This window comes from Garra rufa, chromosome 8, assembly GCF_049309525.1.
Source record: "Garra rufa chromosome 8, GarRuf1.0, whole genome shotgun sequence".
NCBI classification, from domain to species: domain Eukaryota; kingdom Metazoa; phylum Chordata; class Actinopteri; order Cypriniformes; family Cyprinidae; genus Garra; species Garra rufa.
The window spans coordinates 905,972-915,384 of record NC_133368.1 but is presented as its reverse complement, the minus strand read 5'-3'; the positions used below and the strand labels follow the sequence as shown (position 1 = coordinate 915,384).

Genomic DNA, 9,413 nt, shown 5'->3' with positions numbered 1-9,413 from the left:
TCTTCAGCAAGCGATCACGAGGAGATTGCTGGCTGTTCCTTGTGCAGGTTTCCATAGTGTAGTGGTTATCACGTTCGCCTCACACGCGAAAGGTCCCCAGTTCGAAACTGGGTGGAAACAACGGTTGGCTTTTTCCAGAATTACTTAAGTAGGGATCTATTGCTTTCTTTGTCAGGGTCTGTTGCAATGTACGTTAACAAAATAACAAGCGATCACCAGGAGATTGCTGGCTGTCTTCTCTGCACAAGTTTCTGTAGTGTAGTGGTCATCACGTTCGCCTAACACGCGAAAGGTCCTCGGTTCGAAACCGAGCAGAAACAATGTTTCTCTTTTGTGGGAAAACATGAACTAATTGCGACGTCAGAGGACCGATTTAGTTATCTCTTCTTTTATCCGCTCTTCAGCAAGCGATCACGAGGAGATTGCTGGCTGTTCCTTGTGCAGGTTTCCATAGTGTAGTGGTTATCACGTTCGCCTCACACGCGAAAGGTCCCCAGTTCGAAACTGGGTGGAAACAGCAGTTGGCTTTTTCCAGAATTACTTAAGTAGGGATCTATTGCTTTCTTTGTCAGGGTCAGGATCTGTTTGCAATGTATGTTAACAAAATAACAAGCCATCACCAGTAGATTGCTGGCTGTCTTCTCTGCACAAGTTTCTGTAGCGTAATGGTTTTGACTTTCGCCTCACACGCGAAAGGTCACCAGTTCGAAACTGGGTGGAAACAACGGTTGGCTTTTTCAAGAAATACTTAAGTAGGGATCTATTGCTTTCTTTGTCAGGGTCTGTTGCAATGTACGTTAAGAAAATAACAAGCGATCACCAGGAGATTGCTGGCTGTCTTCTCTGCACAAGTTTCTGTAGTGTAGTGGTCATCACGTTCGCCTCACACGCGAAAGGTCCTCGGTTCGAAACCGAGCAGAAACAATGTTTCTCTTTTGTGGGAAAACATGAACTGATTGCGACGTCAGAGGAGGGATTTAGTTATCTCTTCTTTTATCCGCTCTTCAGCAAGCGATCACGAGGAGATTGCTGGCTGTTCCTTGTGCAGGTTTCCATAGTGTAGTGGTTATCACGTTCGCCTTACACGCGAAAGGTCCCCAGTTCGAAACTGGGTGGAAACAGCAGATGGCTTTTTCCAGAATTACTTAAGTAGGGATCTATTGCTTTCTTTGTCAGGGTCAGGGTCTGTTTGCAATGTACGTTAACAAAATAACAAGCGATCACCAGGAGAATGCTGGCTGTCTTCTCTGCACAAGTTTCTGTAGCGTAATGGTTTTGACTTTCGCCTCACACGCGAAAGGTCACCAGTTCGAAACTGTGCTAAAACAGCTATTGGATTTTTCCTAAATTTCTTAAGTAGGGATCTGTTGCTTTCTTCGTTAACGCTACAAAGGCCTTCTGCCAAGTGGTGTTAAAAGAACTGTGGTGTCACATCAAGTTTCTGTAGTGTAGTGGTCATCACGTTCGCCTTACACGCGAAAGGTCCTCGGTTCGAAACCGAGCAGAAACAATGTTTCTGTTTTGTGGGAAAACATGAACTAATTGCGACGTCAGAGGACCGATTTAGTTATCTCTTCTTTTATCCGCTCTTCAGCAAGCGATCACGAGGAGATTGCTGGCTGTTCCTTGTGCAGGTTTCCATAGTGTAGTGGTTATCACGTTCGCCTCACACGCGAAAGGTCCCCAGTTCGAAACTGGGTGGAAACAACGGTTGGCTTTTTCCAGAATTACTTAAGTAGGGATCTATTGCTTTCTTTGTCAGGGTCTGTTGCAATGTACGTTAACAAAATAACAAGCGATCACCAGGAGATTGCTGGCTGTCTTCTCTGCACAAGTTTCTGTAGTGTAGTGGTCATCACGTTCGCCTAACACGCGAAAGGTCCTCGGTTCGAAACCGAGCAGAAACAATGTTTCTCTTTTGTGGGAAAACATGAACTAATTGCGACGTCAGAGGACCGATTTAGTTATCTCTTCTTTTATCCGCTCTTCAGCAAGCGATCACGAGGAGATTGCTGGCTGTTCCTTGTGCAGGTTTCCATAGTGTAGTGGTTATCACGTTCGACCTCACACGCGAAAGGTCCCCAGTTCGAAACTGGGTGGAAACAGCAGTTGGCTTTTTCCAGAATTACTTAAGTAGGGATCTATTGCTTTCTTTGTCAGGGTCAGGATCTGTTTGCAATGTATGTTAACAAAATAACAAGCCATCACCAGTAGATTGCTGGCTGTCTTCTCTGCACAAGTTTCTGTAGCGTAATGGTTTTGACTTTCGCCTCACACGCGAAAGGTCACCAGTTCGAAACTGGGTGGAAACAACGGTTGGCTTTTTCCAGAATTACTTAAGTAGGGATCTATTGCTTTCTTTGTCAGGGTCTGTTGCAATGTACGTTAACAAAATAACAAGCGGTCACCAGGAGATTGCTGGCTGTCTTCTCTGCACAAGTTTCTGTAGTGTAGTGGTCATCACGTTCGCCTAACACGCGAAATGTCCTCGGTTCGAAACCGAGCAGAAACAATGTTTCTCTTTTGTGGGAAAACATGAACTGATTGCGACGTCAGAGGAGGGATTTAGTTATCTCTTCTTTTATCCGCTCTTCAGCAAGCGATCACGAGGAGATTGCTGGCTGTTCCTTGTGCAGGTTTCCATAGTGTAGTGGTTATCACGTTCGCCTTACACGCGAAAGGTCCCCAGTTCGAAACTGGGTGGAAACAGCAGATGGCTTTTTCCAGAATTACTTAAGTAGGGATCTATTGCTTTCTTTGTCAGGGTCTGTTTGCAATGTACGTTAACAAAATAACAAGCGATCACCAGGAGATTGCTGGCTGTCTTCTCTGCACAAGTTTCTGTAGCGTAATGGTTTTGACTTTCGCCTCACACGCGAAAGGTCACCAGTTCGAAACTGTGCTAAAACAGCTATTGGCTTTTTCCTAAATTTCTTAAGTAGGGATCTGTTGCTTTCTTCGTTAACGCTACAAAGGCCTTCTGCCAAGAGGTGTTAAAAGAACTGTGGAGTCACATCAAGTTTCTGTAGTGTAGTGGTCATCACGTTCGCCTTACACGCGAAAGGTCCTCGGTTCGAAAACCGAGCAGAAACAATGTTTCTGTTTTGTGGGAAAAAATGAACTAATTGAGACGTCAGAGGAGGGATTTAGTTATCTCTTCTTTTATCCGCTCTTCAGCAAGCGATCACGAGGAGATTGCTGGCTGTTCCTTATGCAGGTTTCCATAGTGTAGTGGTTATCACGTTCGCCTTACACGCGAAAGGTCCCCAGTTCGAAACTGGGTGGAAACAGCAGTTGGCTTTTTCCAGAATTACTTAAGTAGGGATCTATTGCTTTCTTTGTCAGGGTCTGTTTGCAATGTACGTTAACAAAATAACAAGGTCACCAGTTCGAAACTGTGCTAAAACAGCTATTGGCTTTTTCCTAAATTTCTTAAGTAGGGATCTGTTGCTTTCTTCGTTAACGCTACAAAGGCCTTCTGCCAAGAGGTGTTAAAAGAACTGTGGAGTCACATCACATCACACGCCTTACACGCGAAAGGTCCCCAGTTCGAAACTGGGTGGAAACAACAGTTGGCTTTTTCCAGAATTACTTAAGTAGGGATCTATTGCTTTCTTTGTCAGGGTCTGTTGCAATGTACGTTAACAAAATAACAAGCGATCACCAAGAGATTGCTGGCTGTCTTCTCTGCACAAGTTTCTGTAGCGTAATGGTTTTGACTTTCGCCTCACACGCGAAAGGTCACCAGTTCGAAACTGTGCTAAAACAGCTATTGGCTTTTTCCTAAATTTCTTAAGTATTTATCTGCTCTTCAGCAAGCGATCACGAGGAGATTGCTGGCTGTTCCTTGTGCAGGTTTCCATAGTGTAGTGGTTATCACGTTCGCCTTACACGCGAAAGGTCCCCAGTTCGAAACTGGGTGGAAACAGCAGTTGGCTTTCTCCAGAATTACTTAAGTAGGGATCTATTGCTTTCTTTGTCAGGGTCAGGGTCTGTTTGCAATGTACATTAACAAAATAACAAGCGATCACCAGTAGATTGCTGGCTGTCTTCTCTGCACAAGTTTCTGTAGCGTAATGGTTTTGACTTTCGCCTCACACGCGAAAGGTCACCAGTTCGAAACTGTGCTAAAACAGCTATTGGCTTTTTCCTAAATTTCTTAAGTAGGGATCTTTTGCTTTCTTCGTTAACGCTACAAAGGCCTTCTGCCAAGAGGTGTTAAAAGAACTGTGGAGTCACATCAAGTTTCTGTAGTGTAGTGGTCATCACGTTCGCCTAACACGCGAAAGGTCCTCGGTTCGAAACCGAGCGGAAACAATGTTTCTCTATTGTGGGAAAACATGAACTGATTGCGACGTCAGAGGAGGGATTTAGTTATCTCTTCTTTTATCCGCTCTTCAGCAAGCGATCACGAGGAGATTGCTGGCTGTTCCTTGTGCAGGTTTCCATAGTGTAGTGGTTATCACGTTCGCCTCACACGCGAAAGGTCCCCAGTTCGAAACTGGGTGGAAACAGCGGTTGGCTTTTTCCAGAATTACTTAAGTAGGGATCTATTGCTTTCTTTGTCAGGGTCAGGGTCTGTTTGCAATGTACATTAACAAAATAACAAGCGATCACCAGGAGATTGCTGGCTGTCTTCTCTGCACAAGTTTCTGTAGCGTAATGGTTTTGACTTTCGCCTCACACGCGAAAGGTCACTGTTCGAAACTGTGCTAAAACAGCTATTGGCTTTTTCCTAAATTTCTTAAGTAGGGATCTGTTGCTTTCTTCGTTAATGCTACAAAGGCCTTCTGCCAAGTGGTGTTAAAAGAACTGTGGTGTCACATCAAGTTTCTGTAGTGTAGTGGTCATCACGTTCGCCTTACACGCGAAAGGTCCTCGGTTCGAAACCGAGCAGAAACAATGTTTCTGTTTTGTGGGAAAACATGAACTAATTGCGACGTCAGAGGACCGATTTAGTTATCTCTTCTTTTATCCGCTCTTCAGCAAGCGATCACGAGGAGATTGCTGGCTGTTCCTTGTGCAGGTTTCCATAGTGTAGTGGTTATCACGTTCGCCTCACACGCGAAAGGTCACCAGTTCGAAACTGGGTGGAAACAACGGTTGGCTTTTTCCAGAATTACTTAAGTAGGGATCTATTGCTTTCTTTGTCAGGGTCTGTTGCAATGTACGTTAACAAAATAACAAGCGATCACCAGGAGATTGCTGGCTGTCTTCTCTGCACAAGTTTCTGTAGTGTAGTGGTCATCACGTTCGCCTAACACGCGAAAGGTCCTCGGTTCGAAACCGAGCAGAAACAATGTTTCTCTTTTGTGGGAAAACATGAACTAATTGAGACGTCAGAGGACCGATTTAGTTATCTCTTCTTTTATCCGCTCTTCAGCAAGCGATCACGAGGAGATTGCTGGCTGTTCCTTGTGCAGGTTTCCATAGTGTAGTGGTTATCACGTTCGCCTCACACGCGAAAGGTCCCCAGTTCGAAACTGGGTGGAAACAGCAGTTGGCTTTTTCCAGAATTACTTAAGTAGGGATCTATTGCTTTCTTTGTCAGGGTCAGGATCTGTTTGCAATGTATGTTAACAAAATAACAAGCCATCACCAGTAGATTGCTGGCTGTCTTCTCTGCACAAGTTTCTGTAGCGTAATGGTTTTGACTTTCGCCTCACACGCGAAAGGTCACCAGTTCGAAACTGGGTGGAAACAACGGTTGGCTTTTTCAAGAAATACTTAAGTAGGGATCTATTGCTTTCTTTGTCAGGGTCTGTTGCAATGTACGTTAAGAAAATAACAAGCGATCACCAGGAGATTGCTGGCTGTCTTCTCTGCACAAGTTTCTGTAGTGTAGTGGTCATCACGTTCGCCTCACACGCGAAAGGTCCTCGGTTCGAAACCGAGCAGAAACAATGTTTCTCTTTTGTGGGAAAACATGAACTGATTGCGACGTCAGAGGAGGGATTTAGTTATCTCTTCTTTTATCCGCTCTTCAGCAAGCGATCACGAGGAGATTGCTGGCTGTTCCTTGTGCAGGTTTCCATAGTGTAGTGGTTATCACGTTCGCCTTACACGCGAAAGGTCCCCAGTTCGAAACTGGGTGGAAACAGCAGATGGCTTTTTCCAGAATTACTTAAGTAGGGATCTATTGCTTTCTTTGTCAGGGTCAGGGTCTGTTTGCAATGTACGTTAACAAAATAACAAGCGATCACCAGGAGAATGCTGGCTGTCTTCTCTGCACAAGTTTCTGTAGCGTAATGGTTTTGACTTTCGCCTCACACGCGAAAGGTCACCAGTTCGAAACTGTGCTAAAACAGCTATTGGATTTTTCCTAAATTTCTTAAGTAGGGATCTGTTGCTTTCTTTGTTAACGCTACAAAGGCCTTCTGCCAAGAGGTGTTAAAAGAACTGTGGAGTCACATCAAGTTTCTGTAGTGTAGTGGTCATCACGTTCGCCTTACACGTGAAAGGTCCTCGGTTCGAAACCGAGCAGAAACAATGTTTCTGTTTTGTGGGAAAACATGAACTAATTGCGACGTCAGAGGACCGATTTAGTTATCTCTTCTTTTATCCGCTCTTCAGCAAGCGATCACGAGGAGATTGCTGGCTGTTCCTTGTGCAGGTTTCCATAGTGTAGTGGTTATCACGTTCGCCTCACACGCGAAAGGTCCCCAGTTCGAAACTGGGTGGAAACAACGGTTGGCTTTTTCCAGAATTACTTAAGTAGGGATCTATTGCTTTCTTTGTCAGGGTCTGTTGCAATGTACGTTAACAAAATAACAAGCGATCACCAGGAGATTGCTGGCTGTCTTCTCTGCACAAGTTTCTGTAGTGTAGTGGTCATCACGTTCGCCTAACACGCGAAATGTCCTCGGTTCGAAACCGAGCAGAAACAATGTTTCTCTTTTGTGGGAAAACATGAACTGATTGCGACGTCAGAGGAGGGATTTAGTTATCTCTTCTTTTATCCGCTCTTCAGCAAGCGATCACGAGGAGATTGCTGGCTGTTCCTTGTGCAGGTTTCCATAGTGTAGTGGTTATCACGTTCGCCTTACACGCGAAAGGTCCCCAGTTCGAAACTGGGTGGAAACAGCAGATGGCTTTTTCCAGAATTACTTAAGTAGGGATCTATTGCTTTCTTTGTCAGGGTCTGTTTGCAATGTACGTTAACAAAATAACAAGCGATCACCAGGAGATTGCTGGCTGTCTTCTCTGCACAAGTTTCTGTAGCGTAATGGTTTTGACTTTCGCCTCACACGCGAAAGGTCACCAGTTCGAAACTGTGCTAAAACAGCTATTGGCTTTTTCCTAAATTTCTTAAGTAGGGATCTGTTGCTTTCTTCGTTAACGCTACAAAGGCCTTCTGCCAAGAGGTGTTAAAAGAACTGTAGAGTCACATCAAGTAGTGGTCATCACGTTCGCCTTACACGCGAAAGGTCCTCGGTTCGAAACCGAGCAGAAACAATGTTTCTGTTTTGTGGGAAAAAATGAACTAATTGAGACGTCAGAGGAGGGATTTAGTTATCTCTTCTTTTATCCGCTCTTCAGCAAGCGATCACGAGGAGATTGCTGGCTGTTCCTTGTGCAGGTTTCCATAGTGTAGTGGTTATCACGTTCGCCTCACACGCGAAAGGTCCCCAGTTCGAAACTGGGTGGAAACAACGGTTGGCTTTTTCCAGAATTACTTAAGTAGGGATCTATTGCTTTCTTTGTCAGGGTCAGGGTCTGTTGCAATGTACGTTAACAAAATAACAAGCGATCACCAGGAGATTGCTGGCTGTCTTCTCTGCACAAGTTTCTGTAGTGTAGTGGTCATCACGTTCGCCTAACACGCGAAAGGTCCCCAGTTCGAAACTGGGTGGAAACAACGGTTGGCTTTTCCCAGAATTACTTAAGTAGGGATCTATTGCTTTCTTTGTCAGGGTCTGTTGCAATGTACGTTAACAAAATAACAAGCGATCACGAGGAGATTGCTGGCTGTTCCTTGTGCAGGTTTCCATAGTGTAGTGGTTATCACGTTCGCCTCACACGCGAAAGGTCCCCAGTTCGAAACTGGGTGGAAACAACAGTTGGCTTTTTCCAGAATTACTTAAAGGTTGTATCAGCGATTTCTAGGCTGAAAACAAAGTGTCAATTTCAGCTGACCTTTCATCACGATCCGCTCGCTGCCTGCCCCATAAATTGTCTGTGAAAAAACCGCGTCTCTCTGGTCAGCCTAGGGTCCGAGATATGCCAAAAAAACAATCGGCACTACCAACCTTTCCACACATAAACAAACATTGTTCCAACCAATCAGCGTCAGGGGTTTGGTGTTGCGGACTTTCGCTCCGCCTCCCTCATATCCCTGCACCAGTAGGAAAGTCCACAACACCAAACCCCTGACGCTCATTGGTTGGAACAATGTTTGTTTATGTGTGGAAAGGTTGGTAGTGCCGATTGTTTTTTTGGCATATCTCGGACCCTAGGCTGACCAGAGAGACGCGTTTTTTTCACAGACAATTTATGGGGCAGGCAGCGAGCGGATCGTGAAGAAAGGTCAGCTGAAATTGACACTTTATGTTTTAGGCTAGAAATCGCTGATACAACCTTTAAGTAGGGATCTATTGCTTTCTTTGTCAGGGTCTGTTGCAATGTATGTTAACAAAATAACAAGCGATCACCAGGAGATTGCTGGCTGTCTTCTCTGCACAAGTTTCTGTAGCGTAATGGTTTTGACTTTCGCCTCACACGCGAAAGGTCCTCGGTTCGAAACCGAGCAGAAACAATGTTTCTCTATTGTGGGAAAACATGAACTGATTGCGACGTTAGAGGAGGGATTTAGTTATCTCTTCTTTTATCCGCTCTTCAGCAAGCGATCACGAGGAGATTGCTGGCTGTTCCTTGTGCAGGTTTCCATAGTGTAGTGGTTATCACGTTCGCCTCACACGCGAAAGGTCCCCAGTTCGAAACTGGGTGGAAACAACGGTTGGCTTTTTCCAGAATTACTTAAGTAGGGATCTATTGCTTTCTTTGTCAGGGTCAGGGTCTGTTTGCAATGTACATTAACAAAATAACAAGCGATCACCAGGAGATTGCTGGCTGTCTTCTCTGCACAAGTTTCTGTAGCGTAATGGTTTTGACTTTCGCCTCACACGCGAAAGGTCACTGTTCGAAACTGTGCTAAAACAGCTATTGGCTTTTTCCTAAATTTCTTAAGTAGGGATCTGTTGCTTTCTTCGTTAACGCTACAAAGGCCTTCTGCCAAGTGGTGTTAAAAGAACTGTGGTGTCACATCAAGTTTCTGTAGTGTAGTGGTCATCACGTTCGCCTTACACGCGAAAGGTCCTCGGTTCGAAACCGAGCAGAAACAATGTTTCTCCTCGGTTCGAAACCGAGCAGAAACAATGTTTCTGTTTTGTGGGAAAACATGAACTAATTGCGAC

General features: G+C 44.9%; 28 non-coding genes across 28 annotated transcripts; all 28 read left to right on the top strand.

The window, feature by feature from the left end:
- The first annotated feature begins 47 nt into the window (after positions 1–47).
- Positions 48–120, top strand: trnav-cac (transfer RNA valine (anticodon CAC)). Its single transcript has one exon. It is a non-coding gene; the product is annotated as a tRNA-Val (tRNA).
- Positions 121–247: 127 nt separating this feature from the next.
- trnav-aac (transfer RNA valine (anticodon AAC)) lies at positions 248–320 on the top strand. Its single transcript has one exon. It is a non-coding gene; the product is annotated as a tRNA-Val (tRNA).
- A 124-nt stretch (positions 321–444) lies between these two features.
- trnav-cac (transfer RNA valine (anticodon CAC)) lies at positions 445–517 on the top strand. Its single transcript has one exon. It is a non-coding gene; the product is annotated as a tRNA-Val (tRNA).
- Positions 518–851: 334 nt separating this feature from the next.
- Positions 852–924, top strand: trnav-cac (transfer RNA valine (anticodon CAC)). Its single transcript has one exon. It is a non-coding gene; the product is annotated as a tRNA-Val (tRNA).
- A 124-nt stretch (positions 925–1,048) lies between these two features.
- On the top strand, positions 1,049–1,121 carry trnav-uac (transfer RNA valine (anticodon UAC)). The gene has a single exon. It is a non-coding gene; the product is annotated as a tRNA-Val (tRNA).
- A 316-nt stretch (positions 1,122–1,437) lies between these two features.
- trnav-uac (transfer RNA valine (anticodon UAC)) lies at positions 1,438–1,510 on the top strand. The gene has a single exon. It is a non-coding gene; the product is annotated as a tRNA-Val (tRNA).
- A 124-nt stretch (positions 1,511–1,634) lies between these two features.
- Positions 1,635–1,707, top strand: trnav-cac (transfer RNA valine (anticodon CAC)). Its single transcript has one exon. It is a non-coding gene; the product is annotated as a tRNA-Val (tRNA).
- A 127-nt stretch (positions 1,708–1,834) lies between these two features.
- On the top strand, positions 1,835–1,907 carry trnav-aac (transfer RNA valine (anticodon AAC)). The gene has a single exon. It is a non-coding gene; the product is annotated as a tRNA-Val (tRNA).
- Positions 1,908–2,439: 532 nt separating this feature from the next.
- Positions 2,440–2,512, top strand: trnav-aac (transfer RNA valine (anticodon AAC)). Its single transcript has one exon. It is a non-coding gene; the product is annotated as a tRNA-Val (tRNA).
- A 124-nt stretch (positions 2,513–2,636) lies between these two features.
- trnav-uac (transfer RNA valine (anticodon UAC)) lies at positions 2,637–2,709 on the top strand. The gene has a single exon. It is a non-coding gene; the product is annotated as a tRNA-Val (tRNA).
- Positions 2,710–3,019: 310 nt separating this feature from the next.
- On the top strand, positions 3,020–3,093 carry trnav-uac (transfer RNA valine (anticodon UAC)). The gene has a single exon. It is a non-coding gene; the product is annotated as a tRNA-Val (tRNA).
- Positions 3,094–3,217: 124 nt separating this feature from the next.
- Positions 3,218–3,290, top strand: trnav-uac (transfer RNA valine (anticodon UAC)). The gene has a single exon. It is a non-coding gene; the product is annotated as a tRNA-Val (tRNA).
- A 565-nt stretch (positions 3,291–3,855) lies between these two features.
- On the top strand, positions 3,856–3,928 carry trnav-uac (transfer RNA valine (anticodon UAC)). Its single transcript has one exon. It is a non-coding gene; the product is annotated as a tRNA-Val (tRNA).
- Positions 3,929–4,244: 316 nt separating this feature from the next.
- On the top strand, positions 4,245–4,317 carry trnav-aac (transfer RNA valine (anticodon AAC)). Its single transcript has one exon. It is a non-coding gene; the product is annotated as a tRNA-Val (tRNA).
- A 124-nt stretch (positions 4,318–4,441) lies between these two features.
- trnav-cac (transfer RNA valine (anticodon CAC)) lies at positions 4,442–4,514 on the top strand. The gene has a single exon. It is a non-coding gene; the product is annotated as a tRNA-Val (tRNA).
- Positions 4,515–4,829: 315 nt separating this feature from the next.
- Positions 4,830–4,902, top strand: trnav-uac (transfer RNA valine (anticodon UAC)). The gene has a single exon. It is a non-coding gene; the product is annotated as a tRNA-Val (tRNA).
- A 324-nt stretch (positions 4,903–5,226) lies between these two features.
- On the top strand, positions 5,227–5,299 carry trnav-aac (transfer RNA valine (anticodon AAC)). The gene has a single exon. It is a non-coding gene; the product is annotated as a tRNA-Val (tRNA).
- A 124-nt stretch (positions 5,300–5,423) lies between these two features.
- trnav-cac (transfer RNA valine (anticodon CAC)) lies at positions 5,424–5,496 on the top strand. Its single transcript has one exon. It is a non-coding gene; the product is annotated as a tRNA-Val (tRNA).
- Positions 5,497–5,830: 334 nt separating this feature from the next.
- On the top strand, positions 5,831–5,903 carry trnav-cac (transfer RNA valine (anticodon CAC)). The gene has a single exon. It is a non-coding gene; the product is annotated as a tRNA-Val (tRNA).
- Positions 5,904–6,027: 124 nt separating this feature from the next.
- trnav-uac (transfer RNA valine (anticodon UAC)) lies at positions 6,028–6,100 on the top strand. The gene has a single exon. It is a non-coding gene; the product is annotated as a tRNA-Val (tRNA).
- A 316-nt stretch (positions 6,101–6,416) lies between these two features.
- trnav-uac (transfer RNA valine (anticodon UAC)) lies at positions 6,417–6,489 on the top strand. The gene has a single exon. It is a non-coding gene; the product is annotated as a tRNA-Val (tRNA).
- A 124-nt stretch (positions 6,490–6,613) lies between these two features.
- On the top strand, positions 6,614–6,686 carry trnav-cac (transfer RNA valine (anticodon CAC)). The gene has a single exon. It is a non-coding gene; the product is annotated as a tRNA-Val (tRNA).
- A 127-nt stretch (positions 6,687–6,813) lies between these two features.
- Positions 6,814–6,886, top strand: trnav-aac (transfer RNA valine (anticodon AAC)). The gene has a single exon. It is a non-coding gene; the product is annotated as a tRNA-Val (tRNA).
- Positions 6,887–7,010: 124 nt separating this feature from the next.
- On the top strand, positions 7,011–7,083 carry trnav-uac (transfer RNA valine (anticodon UAC)). The gene has a single exon. It is a non-coding gene; the product is annotated as a tRNA-Val (tRNA).
- Positions 7,084–7,579: 496 nt separating this feature from the next.
- On the top strand, positions 7,580–7,652 carry trnav-cac (transfer RNA valine (anticodon CAC)). Its single transcript has one exon. It is a non-coding gene; the product is annotated as a tRNA-Val (tRNA).
- Positions 7,653–7,983: 331 nt separating this feature from the next.
- trnav-cac (transfer RNA valine (anticodon CAC)) lies at positions 7,984–8,056 on the top strand. The gene has a single exon. It is a non-coding gene; the product is annotated as a tRNA-Val (tRNA).
- Positions 8,057–8,879: 823 nt separating this feature from the next.
- Positions 8,880–8,952, top strand: trnav-cac (transfer RNA valine (anticodon CAC)). The gene has a single exon. It is a non-coding gene; the product is annotated as a tRNA-Val (tRNA).
- Positions 8,953–9,267: 315 nt separating this feature from the next.
- On the top strand, positions 9,268–9,340 carry trnav-uac (transfer RNA valine (anticodon UAC)). Its single transcript has one exon. It is a non-coding gene; the product is annotated as a tRNA-Val (tRNA).
- Positions 9,341–9,413: the final 73 nt, after the last annotated feature.